The sequence below is a fragment of the Cupressus sempervirens genome, chromosome 6 (assembly GCF_028749045.1).
Source record: "Cupressus sempervirens isolate cs-2001-9-10 chromosome 6, ASM2874904v1, whole genome shotgun sequence".
Classification (NCBI taxonomy): domain Eukaryota; kingdom Viridiplantae; phylum Streptophyta; class Pinopsida; order Cupressales; family Cupressaceae; genus Cupressus; species Cupressus sempervirens.
The window spans coordinates 503,311,942-503,330,043 of record NC_143123.1 but is presented as its reverse complement, the minus strand read 5'-3'; positions in this window follow the sequence as shown (position 1 = coordinate 503,330,043).

Below are 18,102 nucleotides of genomic sequence, written 5' to 3'. Positions count from 1 at the left end.
CAGAGACTTTCCAAGTAAGTTTTTATGCTTTTAAGCTTTAGCTTGAAATGGATTTGACTATGGACATGTGTCATTACTCCAGAGGTTTTCTCTAAAACTTGTTATCCTTGAACATTTAGGTCCAAAATATAATTTATACCATCAATTTGCAAGTATCTAATGGTTATTAAAATGAGTTACCATGTTTTAGATGATGTAAAATATGGTTTCTAGGTATTCATACTTTTGGTCACTATTTTCTTCGATAATTAAAGATTCGCTAGGGTTTTACATAATTTTCATATGATTGAAAAAAATCACCAATGAAACTAAAATGTTTTGAAGTTTGAAAAAATAAAATTGCTAATAGAAACTAAAATTTTCTCCCTAAAATAATGTCATTTTTGGTAAGATTTTAAACATTTTTCTAAAGGGGTGTATCTTGAAGTTATCCCTATTTACATGTTAGATATTTTTTACTTAATCATTGTAAGAATATAACTAATGAAGCAATTTAACATTCATTTGAATAAGCTCATAGTTTCACTTTACTATAAATGATAAATAATGGTTTGAATGTTGTACACATTCTATATTACCTTCATTTTTCATATCCTTTCATAGATTACCAAGTTACTATGCCTAGACCATGTTCTACTCATGATTCTCCTTCTTCTCCTTCTTTATTATGATGGTATTCAACTTCATGGATAGCCTTATTTTGATTAAATTATTTTTTTAATCATCTAACTTTTAGGTTATGGAATACTTTTTATATACTTTTATTAAGATAGTAGATAGTTTAGAAAAATACAAAGTGTCTCTCTATAATCATTGTGCACAAACTCAATCAAATGAATTGAAGAATTTATTAAATTACAAGGAAACTACATGTATATAATTAAAAATACTTTTAGAACACTATTTGATAATCTAAAATCTTGTCAAATTAATAAATAATTCTAAATTTACATTACATGATTAAATATATTTATACTTAGTATCATAAACATTACTCTTCTATATAATGGCATTCCATTGAATCTAATTTATATTAGAAATTAAAAAAGATAATCCTTATAATACAAATAATATGAATCAAAACATTTGTGTTGTCCCTAATAATAATATTATATTAAGACTCCACATTACTAAAATACATCAAAAAACTATAGATATATAAGAACTATCCCTACAAATTAGGTGCCACATCATCAATCTCCACAAAAAGAGGAGAAGTTTACAAGAGTCAAAGTTAGTATACCCTTTGAATAGTCAATGACAATGATTATATTTAATTTTCAAAGAATATATATTAAAATAATAAAAGAATATAAACTAACATGTTCTAATTTTATGAATAACATTGCTTAACAAATTCAACAATTTACTAATCCAATATATCTAAAAGAAAATATTAGTTAGTTATAGGATTACCAAGATTGTTTTGAACATAATTGTCTAGCTGATAGGAGCTCCAAAGCATTCTTAAGAACATATAAGGTGAGAATATTGTAGGAGTGCTTTACCACCCTACCATGAAGCTTTTAAGCTTTGCCAAAATCTTTCTTGACATGAAAGATACCCAAGCTAAAAATGAGGAAGTCTAAACAAGTAGAATTAAGAGGATTAATGGAATTCTACTACTTAATGCATGGGTAAGTGCACCAAGTTGTGGTACCAAAAGGGGGGTATAAGTGGACACCTTTTTCCTGAAATCAACAATTTCTGAAATTCAACAAGAATTTGAAGATAGTTATGCTCAAAATTCTAAGATATGATAAAAGAAAAAGTCATAGTCCTTTGAATCTAGTTTCTAAACTACTATTTTTTTTTCAAAATGGTTTAGTTTTAGGTCCTCAAAAAAGGGGGCCACAAAAAGTGGTACTATTTATTCCAAAAAAAAATAACATAGTACAAAGTGTGGCCCCGCTAAAATTTTAACCTTTTTTTTGAAATTCTTTAATCGCTCAGGTCAAAAGTTACTTAACACTATGTAGTTTATCCCAAAAATTTTGGGTAATTTTATAATGTGTATTTTTTTTAATGAATTTTTTAACTAGACGCATCCCAAAAATGTGAAATATCTATGTGCTCCCCCTAGAAATAATTGAAAACTAATTTAAAATCAAAGCTTTTTTTTCTCAAAGTGTGTAGAATGGAGTCTAGTTTCTAAAATACTAAGTTGTAAAATTTGATGAACGAGCTAAAATCTATAGCCCAGTTAATACATGGTTATTTTTGACAAAAAATGAACATACATTCGAAAGAAATTATAGATGAAAGGCTTGAAATAGTTCAAATTAAAAATAAATTATATGGTTATATAGCTAACACAGAGACCTACAATGTCATGTAACCTAATCTTATCGATGCCCAACCATGAGGAATCTTGAAGGAGAGCACACAAGAAAAATCTATCATTTTTTGTATGTTTGCTAAAAAACACATCTCAGACTTGTTTATAAACTCCAAACCTTTGAGTTGGATCTCCAAGGCAAAACCAAGCCTTAGGCTTTATTTTAATGCAAATATTTCAATAGCGTGTATGCCCTATAGTGTGCACATGCTATTTAAAGCATTTAAGTTTTGGTCTCAATAGCGCATACAAGAGATGAAAAGAAAGAGCAAGAGAGAGCAAGGAGGAGGGGGGGGGGGCAAGGGTGGGAATGGCTATGTGAGAGAGAGAGAGTGAGAGATAGAGAGAAAGCAGGGGATGGGAGAGGGGAGAGAGTAGGGGATGGGAGAGAGAGGAAGTGTGAGAGAGAGTAGGGGTGGCAAAGAGAGTACAGAATGAGAGAGAGAGGAAGTGTGAGAGAGAGTAGGGGTAGCAAAGAGAGAGTAAAAGATGGGGGAGAGAGATTGAAAGTAGGGGATGGGAGAGAGAGGAAGTGTGAGAGAGAGTAGGGGTGGCAGAGAAAGAGTACAGGGTGGGAGAGAGAGATTGAGAGTTAGGGATGGGGAGAGAGATTGAGAGGAGGGGATGGGGGAGAGAGAGTAGACAATGGGAGATGAAGTGGGAGAGGGAGAGTGAGAGAGAGGAGGATGGGAGTGCATGTGTGTGAAAGAGAGAGAGTAGGGAATGGGAGAGGGGGGAGACAGAGTAGCTCGAGAGAGAGTAGGGGATGGGAGAGGGAGTGGGAGAGGGAGAGAGAGGGGAGATGGAAATGTGTGTGTGTGTGTGTGTGTGTGTGTGTGTGAGAGAGAGAGAGAGAGAGAGAGAGAGAGAGAGAGAGAGAGAGAGAGAGAGTAGGGGATAGAAGAGAGTGTGGAAATGTGAGAGAGTAGGGGGTAGTAGAGAGAGTAGAGAGGGAGAGTGAGAGTGAGAGAGAGTGAGAGCGAGAGTGAGAGTGAGAGAGAGAGTAGGTGGTGGGAGAGGGAGTGGGAGAGGGAGAGCAAGTGAGAGACAAAGTATGGGATGGGAGAGGAGAGAGGGGGGATGGGTGTGTGTGTGTGTGAAAGAGAGAGTAGGGAATGGGAGAGGAGAGAAAGATATAGAGAGAGAGTAGGGGATGGGAGAGAAAGAGACTAGGCAATGGGAAAGGGAGTGGGAGAGGGAGAGAGAGGGGGAATGGGAGTGTGTGTAAGAGAGAGAGTAGGGGATGGGAGAGAGTGTGAGAGTGAGAAAGAGAGATAGTAGGTGGTGGGAGAGGGACTAGGAGGGAGAGAGGAGGAGAATGGGAGTGTGTAAGAGATAGAGTAGGGGATGGGAGAGAGTAAGCAGTGGGGGAGAGAGTGCAAGAGAGAGGGGGAATGGGAATGTGTGTAAGAGAGATAGAGTAGGGGATGGGAGAGAGTGTGAGAGTTTGAGATAGAGTAGGGGGTGGCAGAGAGAGAGAGAGAGAGAGAGAGAGAGTGTAGGGGATAGAAGAGAGTGTGAAAATGTGAGAGAGTAGGGGGTAGTAGAGAAAGTAGGGATGGAGAGAGTGAGAGTGAGAGAGAGTGAGAGCGAGAGTGAGAGTGAGAGAGAGAGAGAGTAGGTGGTGGGAGAGGGAGTGGGAGTGGGAGAGCAAGTGAGAGACAAAGTAGGGGATGGGAGAGGAGAGAGGGAGGATGGGTGTGTGTGTGAAAGAGAGAGAGTAAGGAATGGGAGAGGAGAGAAAGAGATAGAGAGAGAGTAGGGGATGGGAGAGAAAGAGAGTATGCAATGGGAAAGGGAGTGGGAGAGGGAGAGAGAGGGGGAATGGGAGTTTTTGTAAGAGAGAGAGTAGGGGATGGGAGAGAGTGTGAGAGTGTGAGAGAGAGTAGGGGTGGTAGAGAGAGAGTGAGAGTAGGGGATGGGAGAGAGAGAGTAGAGAGGGAGAGAGTGTGAGAGAGAGATAGTAGGTGGTGGGAGAGGGAGTGGGAGGGAGAGAGTGGGGGGAATGGGAGTGTGTAAGAGAGATAGAGTAGGGGATGGGAGAGAGTAAGCAGTGGGGGAGGGAGTGTGAGAGAGAGGGAATGGGAATGTGTGTAAGAGAGATAGAGTAGGGGATGGGAGAGAGTGTGAGAGTTTGAGATAGAGTAGGGGGTGGCAGAGAGAGAGAGAGAGAGAGAGAGAGAGAGAGAGAGAGAGAGAGAGAGAGAGAGAGTAGGGGATGGAAGAGAGAGAGAGTGAGAGTAGGGAATATGAGAGAGAAAGTAGAGAGGGAGAGAGAGTACTTGAGAGAGAGAGATAGTAGGTAGTGCAAGAGGGAGTGGGAGAGGGAGAGAGATGTGGATGAGAGTGTGTGTGAAAAATTTAGAGAGTAGGGGATGGGAGAGGAGAGAGAGGGGGGGATGGGAGTGTGCATGTCTCTGAAAGAGAGAGAGTGGGGGATGGGAGAGGGGAGAGAGAGTAGGGGATGGGGGAGAGAGAATAGGTGGTGGGAGAGGGAGTGGGAGAGGGAGAGGGAGAGAGAGGGGGAATGGGAATGTGTGTAAGAGAGATAGAGTAGGGGATGGGAGAGAGTGTGAGAGTGTAGGAGAGAGTAGGTGGTGGCAGAGAGAGCTTGTACAGGATGTAAGAGAGAGAGTGAGAGTAGGGGATGGGAGAGTGTGTGAGAGAGTAGAGGATGGGAGAGAAAGATTGAGAGTAAGGGATGGGGGAGAGAGAGAGAGAGTAGAGAGGGAGAGAGAGAACTTGAGAGAGAGATAGTAGGTAGTAGGAGAGCGAGTGGGAGAGGGAGAGGGAGAGAGATAGGGGGATGGGAGTGTGTGTGATAGATCTAGAGATTAGGGGATGGAAAACAAGAGAGTGGTGGGATAAGAGTGTGTGTGTCTATGAAAGAGAGAGAGTAGAGGATGGGAGAGGAGAGAGAGAGAGTAGGGGATAGAGGATAGAGAGTAGGTGGTGGGAGAGGGAGAGAGTGAGAGTAAAGAATGGGAGAGAGTGTGAGAGAGTAGGGAGAGGGAGATAGAGGGAGGGGATGGGAGTGTGTGTGATAGATCTAGAGAGTAGGGGATGGGAGAGAAGAGAGAGAGGGGGGATGGGAGTGTGTGTGTGTGTGTGTTTCTATGAAAGAGAGAGAGTAGGGGATGGGAGAGACTGTGAGAGAGAGAGTACAAGATGGGAGAGATGGAGTTAAAGGATGGGAGAGAGTGAGAGAGAGAGTAGGGGGTGGCAGAGAGAGAGAGTACAAGATGGGAGAGATAGAGTGAAAGGATAGGAGAGAGAGCGAGAGAGTAGGGGGTGTTAGAGAGAGTACGGGATGGGAGAGATAGAGTGAAAGGATGGGAGAGAGTGTGAGAGAGAGTAAGGGATGGGAAAGAGAGAGTAAGAGTAGGGGATGGGAGAGGAGAGAGAGAGGGGGATGGGAGTGTGTATTTTTAAAAGAGAGAGTTTAGGGGATGGGAGAGGGGAGAGAGAGAGAGTAGCCCAAGAGAGAGAGAGAGAGAGAGTAGCAGATGTGAGAGAGCGACTAGGTGGTGGGAGAGGGAGTGGGAGAGGGAGAGAGAGGGGGGATGGGAGTGTGTGTAGAGAGAGCAGGGGATGGGAGAGAGTGTGAGAGAGAGTAGGAGGTGGCAAAGAGAGAGAACAAGATGGGAGAGAGAGAGTGAGAGTAGGGGATGGGAGAGAGTGAGAGAGAGTAGGGGATGGGGGAGAGTGTGAGAGAGAGAGTAGGGAGAGGGAGATAGAGAGAGGGGGATGGGAGTGTGTGCGATAGACCTAGAGAGTAGGGGATGAGAGAGAAGAGAGAGGGGGGGATGAGAGAGAGAGAGAGAGTGTGAGTGTGTTTCTAAAAGAGAGAGATTAAGGGTTGGGAGAGAGTGTGAGAGTGTGGGAGAGAGTAGGGGGTGGCAGAGAGAGTATAGGATGGGAGAGATAGAGTGAAAGGATGGGAGAGAGTGTGAGAGAGAGTAGGGGGTGATAGAGAGAGAGTACATGATGGGAGAGAGTGAGAGAGAGAGTAGGGGATGGGAGAGAGTGTGAGAGAGAGTTGGGGATGGGAGAGAGAGAGTAAGAGTAGGGGATGGGAGAGAGAGCATAGAGAGGTAGAGAGAGAACTTGAGAGAGAGAGATAGTAGGTGGTAGGAGAGGGAGTGGGGGAGGGGGAGAGAGAGGGAAGATGTGAGTGTGTGTGACAGATCTAGAGAGTAGGGGATGGGAGAGGAGAGAGAGAGGTGGATGGGAGTGTGTATCTGTAAAAGAGAGAGTTTAGGGGATGGGAGAGGGTGGGGAGAGAGATAGTAGCAGATGGGAGAGAGAGACTAAGTTGTGGGAGAGGGGGAGAGAGAGGGGGATGGGAGTGTGTGTAAGAGAGAGTAGGGGATGAGAGAGAGTGTGAGAGAGAGTATGAGAGTGTGAGAGTGTGAGAGAGAGACTAGGTTGTGGGAGAGTGATAGAGAGAGAGAATAAGATTGGAGAGAGAGTGAGAGTAGGGTATGGGAGAGAGTGTGAGAAAGTAGGGGGATGGGGGAGAGAGAGAGATAGTAGGCAGTGGGAGAGGGAGGATGGGAGTGTGTGTGAGAGATCTAAAGAGTAGGGCATGAGAGAGGAGAGAGGGTGAGAGAGGGAGAGAAAGAGTAAGCAATGGGAGAGGGAGAGCAAGAGAGGGAGTAGGGGATGGGAGAGGTGAGGGAGAGAGAGAGAGAGTAGGGGATGGGAGAGGGAGTATGAGAGAAAGAGTGAGAGAGAGTAGGCAATGAGAGAGGGAGAGTGAGAGAGAGAGTAGGGGATGGGAGAGGAGAGAGAGACTAAGAAAGAGTAGGGGATGGGAGAGGAGAGAGAGTAGGGAGAGAGAGGGAGTAGTGAGGATAGAGAGTGATGTGTTTTGACATAGTGCATATGCACTATAGTGTGTACACACTTTATACTATGTGAAATCACTCAAAAATTGTCAAAAAGAAACCTTGGGGCCCATTTCATCAATTCTCTACTTTTGGTCTATTGTGCTTTCCATTATTCTGATAGAAATCATGGGTTTCAACATAGAAAACACTATTTCAAGACTTTTTGAAGTTAGCAAACACAAAATTCAATCATTGGATAAGTGATTTGAAGACTTTTTGAATATTCCTTGTTTATTGATATATAAATACAAATTTGATTATAATTTGACATGTTGTTAAATTATATATAGTCAATTCATTGAAATTTGTATGTTTGAATGAAATGTTATTTCAAAATGGTTAAAAATTTGACAAGTTGTTTGATATATATTGTGTATTCATTCAAATAATTTGTAATTTACACATTGTAAGTAATTCAAATGTTTGAATAATTTGATATGTAGAAATCATCATCATGCCAAGGAAGAAACCAAAAGATCAAACAAATGAAGATAGGGAGAGAGATTTGGAAATTAAAAGAGATAAAATAAAACTACTATGTGAACAAAGAAAATTGCAAAGCAATAATAAAGAATTGACTTTCGAAAAGGATCAAGAATCACTAGTACAAAAGAAACAAAGAGGAAGAATTGGAAAGACAAAGAGAATGAATGAGACTATTATGCTCAAGAAGACAATTGAATTGTTAAGCTGCACCATCTTCCAATGTTGGAGTCATATCATCCTCTCATGTTGAAGAGACACTAATTTATAGATCCAATGATGTACACACTCCATCATGTCATGTTGAAGGCACAACATCAACACATAATGTAGGTGATATTCCATCTTTTGCATCTTATTTCCAAGGCACATCATCTTTGGTTCAAGGTACATAATACACTCAACCTTATGTTGATGTTCAAAATGTTGAGGGAATTGAAGATTATAACACCTTCTAGAATTTGATTTAAAAGAACAAAATATTTGATTGATATTGATCCTAACATTTTGAAATCAATGACTAACAAGATTATCAAGTGTACATGTCAAAGAAAAGTTAATTGTATGTGGAGATTATTTTTTGAAGAATTAAATATTACAGGTCAATGCAAGTTATTTGTTGAAATGATGAGGAATTTGAAATTTAGGCCTATCATGAAGATTCTTGGGCTATGAACGATTGATGATTCAAATGAAAAAAATATTGTAAAGAATCTAATGAGTGCTTATGAAAAAGTGGGTTCTAAATCACACACCAAAGATAATAATATCACAAGACGAGTACTTACATTGACAATAGTAAGTAGCCAAATGAAGAAAGCTTGAATCATGAGAAAGGAATGAGAGATTGGAAGATTCAAAAAAAAATGAGTTATGGACATTTAGAAGTAGAATACCATGAAAGGATAAAGAAATTAGTGAAGTTTTGAAATCATTGATCGAAGATTTTTGGAAAAATAACACACGTTTTTCCCCTAGTCAAAGATATGTTGTAAGAAGGAGGATTGATAGCCAAAATTTATGACCCACATGCGCAACATTTTTTGGACTCAACTCAGACACAATTTTTTATGTCAAGATAAATCACACACACAAATTGTTGTTGTAGGATACATATTGAATTTTCTAACCATTTTGATGTTTTTAAGAATATATGTCTGTTTTTGCATTCTAAGTTTGTTTTGCAAGATTGTGACATGAATTAGCCACCAAGATCTTCAAGGGAATTCATATCCAATATTTTATGTGAAATAGGGGATGACCAACAATTTTATAAGACATCATGCTTGGATGGTACATGCTTATTTTGTGGTTTTTTGCAACTTTTATCAACTTTTCAACATATGGATAGTACACATGCAATTGGAAATGAAATAGTAGATTATGAAAAATTTAAGACAGTGACATATGCTCTAAAAGATGGAAAATAAGGAAAAAGATGTGATTTAGTATTGAAAAGATTTCAGTGTATGAGTTCATGAAAATTTTTCTGGAAAATATTATTTATGAGTATGCAAGGCATATACATAGAGCTTGATGGCTTGATTTGCAATTCAAGTTGTGCAAGGATACATTTCCATTGGATACCATTGTTTTAGTTGTAGACTTCATAGACAACTACAGACTACAACCACAAAATGAGGTTCAAGCAAAGTATTATACTTCTTAACAGGTTTCCATATTTGTTCACATAACATTCAGGCATTCATCTACAAGTACAGAGGATGACAAGAAGATTTTAAGGGAGTACCATTTTTACATTAGTGATGATCAATCACATTCTATGGAATTTGTGTAGGGTTATTTTTAACTATTTTATGGAGATTTGGCTAACAAGGGCATGACATATCATTAGTACATTATTTGGTCAGACAATTGTGCATCTCAATTCAAGAATGCACGGATGTTCTATTGGTTAAGTAGGATGCACAAGTTGTGTAGAATTCAATATATGTGAAATTTCACAGAAGCTAGTCATGGAAAAGTAGAGCACAATGGTGCAAGTCCATGCATCAAAAGAGCCATAGCTCATGAAGAAATAAATTAAAAAGATGGAGCAATATTGATAGATGCAAAATCCATCGTCTAGTGGTGTAATGCTACAATGGGTCTAGGTAAGGAAGGTGAGTGTACAGTTTGTAGATTTTTTGGTTGATAGATAATACTAACATTGCACCATATCAGGATTGTTGTACACTAACAGGATCCAATGAGTTAGATTCTTTTAGAAGCTCTGATGAAGGTTCATGGAGTATCCACACATGAAAAATGGCATGCTATTGTCCATCATATGCAGAAGAAAATTGGGATGACTGTGAGTTGACTGAATGGGTAGAAAAATGGGATATATGGGTTTTGGACCCAATTGACACCTATCATCCTCCACAAGCACTAGAAATGATAGAGATGGATTCATCTACTGGCTTTGACCACTTTTCTGATCTAGTGCAACCTAGTAATATATATATATATCTTTGTAATTTCAATATGTAACTTTATAACTTTTACATTAGTATTTTTTGAATTAATGATCACATTTTGTACATGTATCACTATAGGCCATGTTTTTGGTGTTATTGCACCCGAAGACAATGAAAAAGGGATAGATTATTATTTGTGTCATTGTGTCCAAGCCAAACAAAAATTGGATCACTCGATTATAGATGGTGAAGGTTTAGAGTACCATGTTAGTGCGATGGTTGTAATTGGCACATGGCTTAGACAATATTCTATGAAGAACCCTAACTTATGGTTATTCGAGGATTGGCAAACAAAGAGGAAGATTCTTCATTATTCAAACCTTGTTGTCGCATCAAATGTACACTTGATAAAATATGGTGGAAAAACACATAATAAGATTCTTTGGAAAGTTTGCAAGTTAGACCATGAGGCAATACTTGAGACATTAAAATGTAGATCAGATCTAGTTGGCTCATTAGATTGAATAGGGAGAGAGGGAGAGAGAGAAAGAGTGATCAATTCCAGGATCCAAATACAATGTTCCAACCTCTCCCCCAAGACTATCCACATGAGAGGGTGGGTATTTTTATTATGTGTAAGTGATGAGATAAGTTTATATCATATATTTTATGTTGTTATTTGCTTAGGATCTAGATACATTATTTGAATTTATATTAGATTCTTTAATAAGACCCATTTTTAGATTAGTCATTTCAATAAGTGAAAGTTTAGAATTTGTTGTTTAGATCAAAATGTAATGAAAGAACATGAAAATTTTTAGAATGTGAATGCTTTGTGATGTAAAGTCATGATTGTGTGCATGTAAATATAAACTTCAAATTGGTGAGAGCAAGGATACAATGAGAGAAGTTTTCAATACTCATCAAGCAAGGAAGTTTTCAATACTCATCAAGCAAGGGTTATTATAAAACTTAGAAAGCAAGGATTTGTACAAATGGATAATTCTTAATGACAAGCTAGATTCAATTTTTGTCATTCTCAAATTTTAGTGGATTAATCTTATCTCAAATTTTTTACTGTGCTAATTCTTCATTTGCAGGTCACCAAAGAAGAGGGCTAATAAAGTTGAAGAACTAGTGATAAAGGGTGAGACACCAAAATCATCTGCACAATGATATTATCAATTCAAATCCTCAATGTTTATTAGTTCTTTTTGTTCAAGTACCATTGTGTGTTAATTATCTTATGATTGGGATTGTAGAGGATCACAATCATCAAAAAGTAAGAAGGAAAATAGGTCTTGATTTGATGATAATGGGGCAGTTACAGATATAGTTCTCTCTAAGGATAATGCTGATCAGCCGATGTATAAGTTGAGAGAACCAAAAGACTTTTGATATTTTGATATTTTTGGGATGTTGTTTGCAATAATGTCAAAACTTGATGAAACCAAATATTATGAGTGGAACTTAGTAGTTTTGTTTAAGCATGTCTAGATCCCTAAAAATAGTCAATGAAAAATACATTTAAAGAGGTTTCTTAGATTGTGCACATTAAATATGTCCATGTCAAATTTTTTGAAATTATTCCATACTATGATTTTTAGGTGACCATTCAATTAAGTAATAAAATGATATTAAAAAAGAGGTGCAAAATAGAGATTTCTCATATTTTTCTTCTCTTGTGTGCATGTGGGATAGTTTTACTTTTGTTTCTTGTGTGCTAGATCGGTTCTTTCTTATTGATGACACAAAAACTTATAATAATGATGTATATAGAATATTGTAGTAATTGGTACCCTTTCACTTAAAAATCATGCCACCTTAATGAGGTCAGCCAAGTGCATTTTTATTCACTTTTTACATTTGCCCAATAAGGCACTCAAACCGAGGTTTCTTCATTTTCTTTTTTTGGGTGTGGGGGGGAGTAGGGTGGGGTACCTTAAGAGGGGTTGCCAAAAGCCGATGGATGACCAACATGCTTTTATTATAATTCCTTCCATGCATTTTTTGGCCCATGCAAAGATAATTATGCAAATTACTATATTTAACTTGCCTCAAAACTCTACCCTTCAATATCTATGACAATATTTTCCAACATGTTCGTTGTACTCTTCATGTTGAAAATGCTAAATAAATTGAAATGGATTAAGTGACACTATATGAATTTGAAGCAAGGGACTCATTTTACCCCAAGTTGTGCATAGAAGGGTTGTTAGGGAATTTATATAAGCACAAACTAAGGATGGGAGATATATGAGCTAATTGCACAAATGAATATGAAGTCTAATGAAGTTATTCACACCTCAATGCTCATCGAATGAAGATCAAATGAATTGAAAAAATGTCATATGAAGTGAGATGATGGAAAAATTCTTGAGTTTTCCTATGGTTAAAATAAAATTTAAAAAAACCAATCCCCAAAATCGATTGGAACACTGAAGCACTCAAGACTACAAAGGATAAAATGAACAAATTAGTTGAGGAGTGAAAGATGTTTGAAGGAAAAGAAGAAGCAACTTAATCTAGAGATGGAAGAGTCTTTAGAGGGTATGGGGGAAGAAGAGTAGCAGCAAGAACAATAACAAGAAGCACCTCACAAAGCAATAAACACAATGAAATACAATGAACTTTAAACAATTATTAAAGAAGGAAGAAGAAGAAGCCAAAAATTGACTTTTTGTATCAAACGTTGACTCAAAAAGGATATCCCTCACAAGTCCCAATAGTCTCTCTCATCTCAAGGCCCCTTCATGACATACAAACTAAAGATGATGAAAAACCTCCAAATATGTCCCCAATTTGGGCCTTAGATGCTTCCAAGTACAAAATCCCCAAAATTGCTCATAAACAAGCCTCAAAACTAGGGCCTCTTAATAAACTACCTTCCACACCTTTCTAGGATAAATTGAGGGTGGATACACCATTCATTTGATGTTACTAGATTCCTCAAACCATAAAAAGTATGCCACCTTCAAGAAGATCTCTCACTGCTACTCCCAACCATCCACTTCCATTAACCCTTCCACTACTCTTCTCGGTGATCACCAACCAAATACCTTTCATCTGCATATTAAAAGTTAGAAATTATATTGTACATATCAAGGATCAATCAATCCATGATAATAAGATTTTTATCATTCATGGAGTGATGATATTTCCATTAAATTAGATCAAAATTGTGAAGAAAATCTAAGGGAGCTAAGGAAGTAAAAACTATAATAGAGAAGGACCAAATAGGGATATCATCAGATACATGTGCAAGGAGTTCAAATGATGAACCTTTGGTATGTAAACTCAAAAATACTATTTTTGGTTTTAAACTAAACTTGACTATGCATTAGACTTATTTATCTTGAAAATGTAGAATGCATGGAGATCATGTGCACGCACTGATTAGTAGACTTTGGGAGTTGACTTCACTTCACAAATATATGAAGAACATGTATAGGTATAGGAAACTTCTTAGATTTCTTAACATACCTGTCAGCTTTAAAAATAGTTTCTACAAAGATAATACAAGGCATTTCACAAGACATTGTAGTGATCCTTCATAGCACTACCTTCCTAAGTGGCTCATGATGGAGGTTATAATGTTTTAGAATGTTAGGACTAGTTTCAAGTTGATATCAGCCTACTTGTAAAGGCTTGAGACTCATTGATGTTTCTATAAACCTTGAGTCCTTAAGAATGATGCAAAGGTTAAGTAATCCTAAGCACAATGCTGATATCAACCCAATAGGATAGGTCTTACACCTAAACCTCTACACCTTGACACAACAACAACACAAATGGATCAACATTAATCCATAAACTTGACACCAAGCAACTTGATTCAACACCCAAGAAATGGTGGATCTTCACAAATTAAGACTCTCAGCATGTAAAGGGGGTTCCATATATCAAAAAAACCAAAAAAAAGGTCCATACAACAACTTGAACATGGGTTCCATAGTTCTGTCCAAATAATGCAGCACTTAGCATTAATCCATGCAACTTCAAACTTGACTCAATGCTCCAAAAATGGTGGATCCTTACAAATAAAGTTGAACAACATAATAAGGGATTCAATATGTTAGTAAGACCCAAGAATCAAGACCAAACAATATGTTCAACACGGGTTTCATGGCACTGTTTGAGAATGCAACAATTAAGGCTACTAGCTCGTCCAAGAAAAAATATAAAATAATTATAAAAAATTCCAAAGGACCTCCCCAACTAGTTGGAATTCTAGATACCCTTTATGGATTTTGTTAAACCTTCAAAAGGACAAGTGCTACAACCAAATATAAGTCCTCCAAAACTGAACTGTCATACGGGCCTTCGAAACACTAATCAACATCTTAACTTGCTTTCAACCTCCAAACAGTGGTGCAAAGTACCTAATAAAAATGTTTTTTTGGTTTAATGCAATAAGGCCTTAGGATTGATTAAGAAAATCTCCTCAAGGCCATCCACCCATGTAATGGATACAAGAGCCAAGGTGTTAATATGAACCTGGGCATCATTTGGTCCAAAAGGTGGAATTTTGGTTTATTTTATGTTTGTTAGGATAGTTTAGGTGTTTTGAGTCTTCAAATAAAATTTAGGAATGGTTATAATTGAATTAGGAAGAAGGTTTGTCAAAATGGCAAAAATTGCAAAAGTTGCATTAGCAACTTTTGCAATAATTTGACAACTTTTTCAAAAAACCACTCTGAATAGCTAAAACTACCATGGGGTGGTTCTACCCATTTGTAATGGCCTACGAAGGCTCTAGACGCCCAAGGGGAGAGATAACATGAACAAATATATGTACTTTCTCTTTAGAATCAATAAAATCTTCTATTTTTGGACTATTTTGACTAGTTTTTCCATATAGTATGGCCTACAGTGATTGGGAAGTCAAAACTTTTGTACTAATTTGATAGCCCTGCTTATTTATGAAGTTTTGGTTTTGATTTTAAGTGTTCATCAATCAAGATAATCAAGTTATTGGTTTTTCTTAGTCACGCCCTGTGAAACCCTCAAAACAAGTGTTTGGCCAAAGAAATGGTCCTAACTTGAAACTCCATCGTTAGAAATTGTTCGCAATTTTTATAGAGAAAGTTAATGCAATGCATTATCATATTTTAAAGGTCTTGAGATAGGAGGCTGCAACAAAGATTTATGGGAGCAAGCCCTAGGTCTAATATTACCCATGTATTAGGCCTTGTTTGTGCAATTTCGTTGAGTAATGTAAAGAAAAGGAGTTGAGGACTTGGTGAATTAGAAAAACACTTTTATCTAGGTTAGGAGAACACTCTGACGTTGGAAGATTGATTCCATGAAACCATTTCTTGGCCATTACCTTATAGACCATGCCTAAAGTTATTAATTGGGACTGAGTGCATGGTTGGGTTTAAGGCATGCTAAAGTGGAGTGAAGTTTTCAAACTTTGAAGTCTTTTAATCCTTGGAAAAGGGTATCCAAAACTATACTTTTTTGGCCAAGTCCTTTGGAAGCATTTTATGTTATTGCTAAAAAACTGAAGTAGGAGGCCTAATTGCCTAGTAGGTCAAATGCTGCATTCTATTTTGTGGGTTGTTTGCAATAGGCCTAATTAGTGATTTGCCTTATTTTGGTCATATTAAGGTTGCATCAAGCCATCATTGGTGTTAGAAAGCTTGGGAACACCATAAACCCACTTTTGCCAAGTTGGCGGCTAGTAGGCCATTATTGATCAAAGTAGTAAGAAGTTGGATTCTTGTCTTCTTTGGAGAGTTGGGTTTGTAAACCTATTAGAAATTTGTAATATCAAAGTAGTATCCATTTGGAAGTGAGTCATAACCTTTTCTTTACCCTTGTGGAGTTTGGAGGTTTGGGGGTGGAGTCTAGGGCTTGTTGGTAAAAATAGGTGCCCTACTCTGATAACCCTAAAACTCTGCCATCTTAGATATCCATCTCCTAACTTTCATTTCAGAAAGTGGCATTGAAATCCCACAATGGGTTTGCAAGTTAGGAGCCCATCTTATTGAAAACCTCAGATTTAGGGTAAATCGAGGTAACCTTCACAAAATTTGCTATAACTTTTGTTCTAAATAAGATAAATACTTCAAACCAAATGTAATGGAATCCTCACTCAATCCTCTATCCAACCATATGCAACTTGTGCCACTCCTAATCTATAGAGGCCATACAAAATTGAAAAAAATAGTTAAAAAATTAAAAAAATTGAGTTTTATTCACCAAATGTTGTCCACCTAACCGTACAATGACCTTACCTACTTGTGGAGACCTTAAATAAGTTCCTTCCAATGGTTACAAATTCCATTTGGATGGATGGAAGACCGTACAACTTCCTTTTTTTAGTTTGACAACAAAAAAAGCAAAAATTGCTCTTTAGCAACTTTTTGCATTTTGCAATTTTCTTGCACTTTTGCACTTTAAAAAAAAAATTTAATCCAAAGGTGTCTTAATGACTCAAATCCACCTAAAACATCCTAAAAACATCAAAATACTCAAAGTCACACCTATTATGACTCCTTGGTTACAAATGGTCACTTGGCTTATAACCACACCAATGTGCCATTGTACCTTACAATTGAGTTTTTTATTACAAGTGTGGATCAAACTTCTTTCCTAATGATTCTAACCTACTAAACACCTTGAATTCATACCTAAGAGCCTCAGGTGCTCTGCACTACTAGGGTTCTCAACTGACTTAGATCAATCACAACTTCTTAGGGACTCCCCTTCTCCAATAGGCCTAAAAAGGAAAACTCTCCCTAGATGGGTTTAGAACTCAACTTTCTTGATAGAAAATATTTCTATGGACCTAATCTCTCAAAAACACCCACCTTTAAAGTTCTCAAACCCCCAACAACTAATTTGCATAATTGTTACCGACATTTCTAATAGGGCTAATCCTAGATTTCTCGGTCAAAATCCAAAACTTTGCAAAGGGCCACACTATCTTTTGACCTCTTTAGACACCCTTTAACCACCTCTTAGAGATTCCAAAAGATCAAACTTTGACTTTGTTCTAGCACCAACTAACACCCACTTTGAGTCACTGACCTAATTAGTCAAATTAGGCTGGGTTACAAAGAAAGTATGATTAAATGGGTTTAGAAACTTGACTTAACCCCTTGGAACTCTTCTTCACATCCAATTAATCCTTCTAAACCCTTCACATGGGTCAAATCAATTAGTTTGGAAGCCTGAACCTTCTTTCTTCTTAAAATCTAGACTAGACATATAACAATGTTTAGTCTAGGACTTGTTGGTAAAAATAGGTAACCTACACCTATAGTTTTGAATCTCTTCCATATTGAAGTAACCTCTCCTAAATTTCATTCCCCAAAGTGGCATTGAAATCCCACAATGGAATTGCAAGTTAGGAGGCCATCTTGAAGAAACCCTCAGATTTAGGGTAAATTTGACCAACTTCTACAAAAATAGATGTAACTTTTGTTGTAGATAAGATAAATACTTCAAACCAAATGTAATGGAACACTAACTCAATCCTCTATCCAATCATACCTAAATTTAATACTACCAATCCATACATGTCATACAATATTGAAACAATAGAGAAAAAGGCAAAAATTATGAATTTTATTCAATGTTTATTGTTCACTCATCCGTACAATGGGTTTCTCCTCTTGTGAAAACCTTAAATAGATGTCCTCCAACTATCAAAACCACTTATAACCACTAACAATAATCATTTTCACTAATCAACAAGAATACTAAATATTGAACTCAATCATAACAAAAGATAGATTATTATACTCGAACTCATGAAAAACACTAGATCATTGGTCAAGTTGATCACATATAAGTAAAAATATCTAGTATGGTTAAATATTCTTGTGAATCTTATTTCTATTGCACTTGGAATGAGGTTCTAATTCTCTCCAAAACTCAAGATATTCCCATTTTACGAACTGCTATCCTCATATTGTACCATTACCTAGGGTTTCATCTATTTTCCCTCATATCTTGA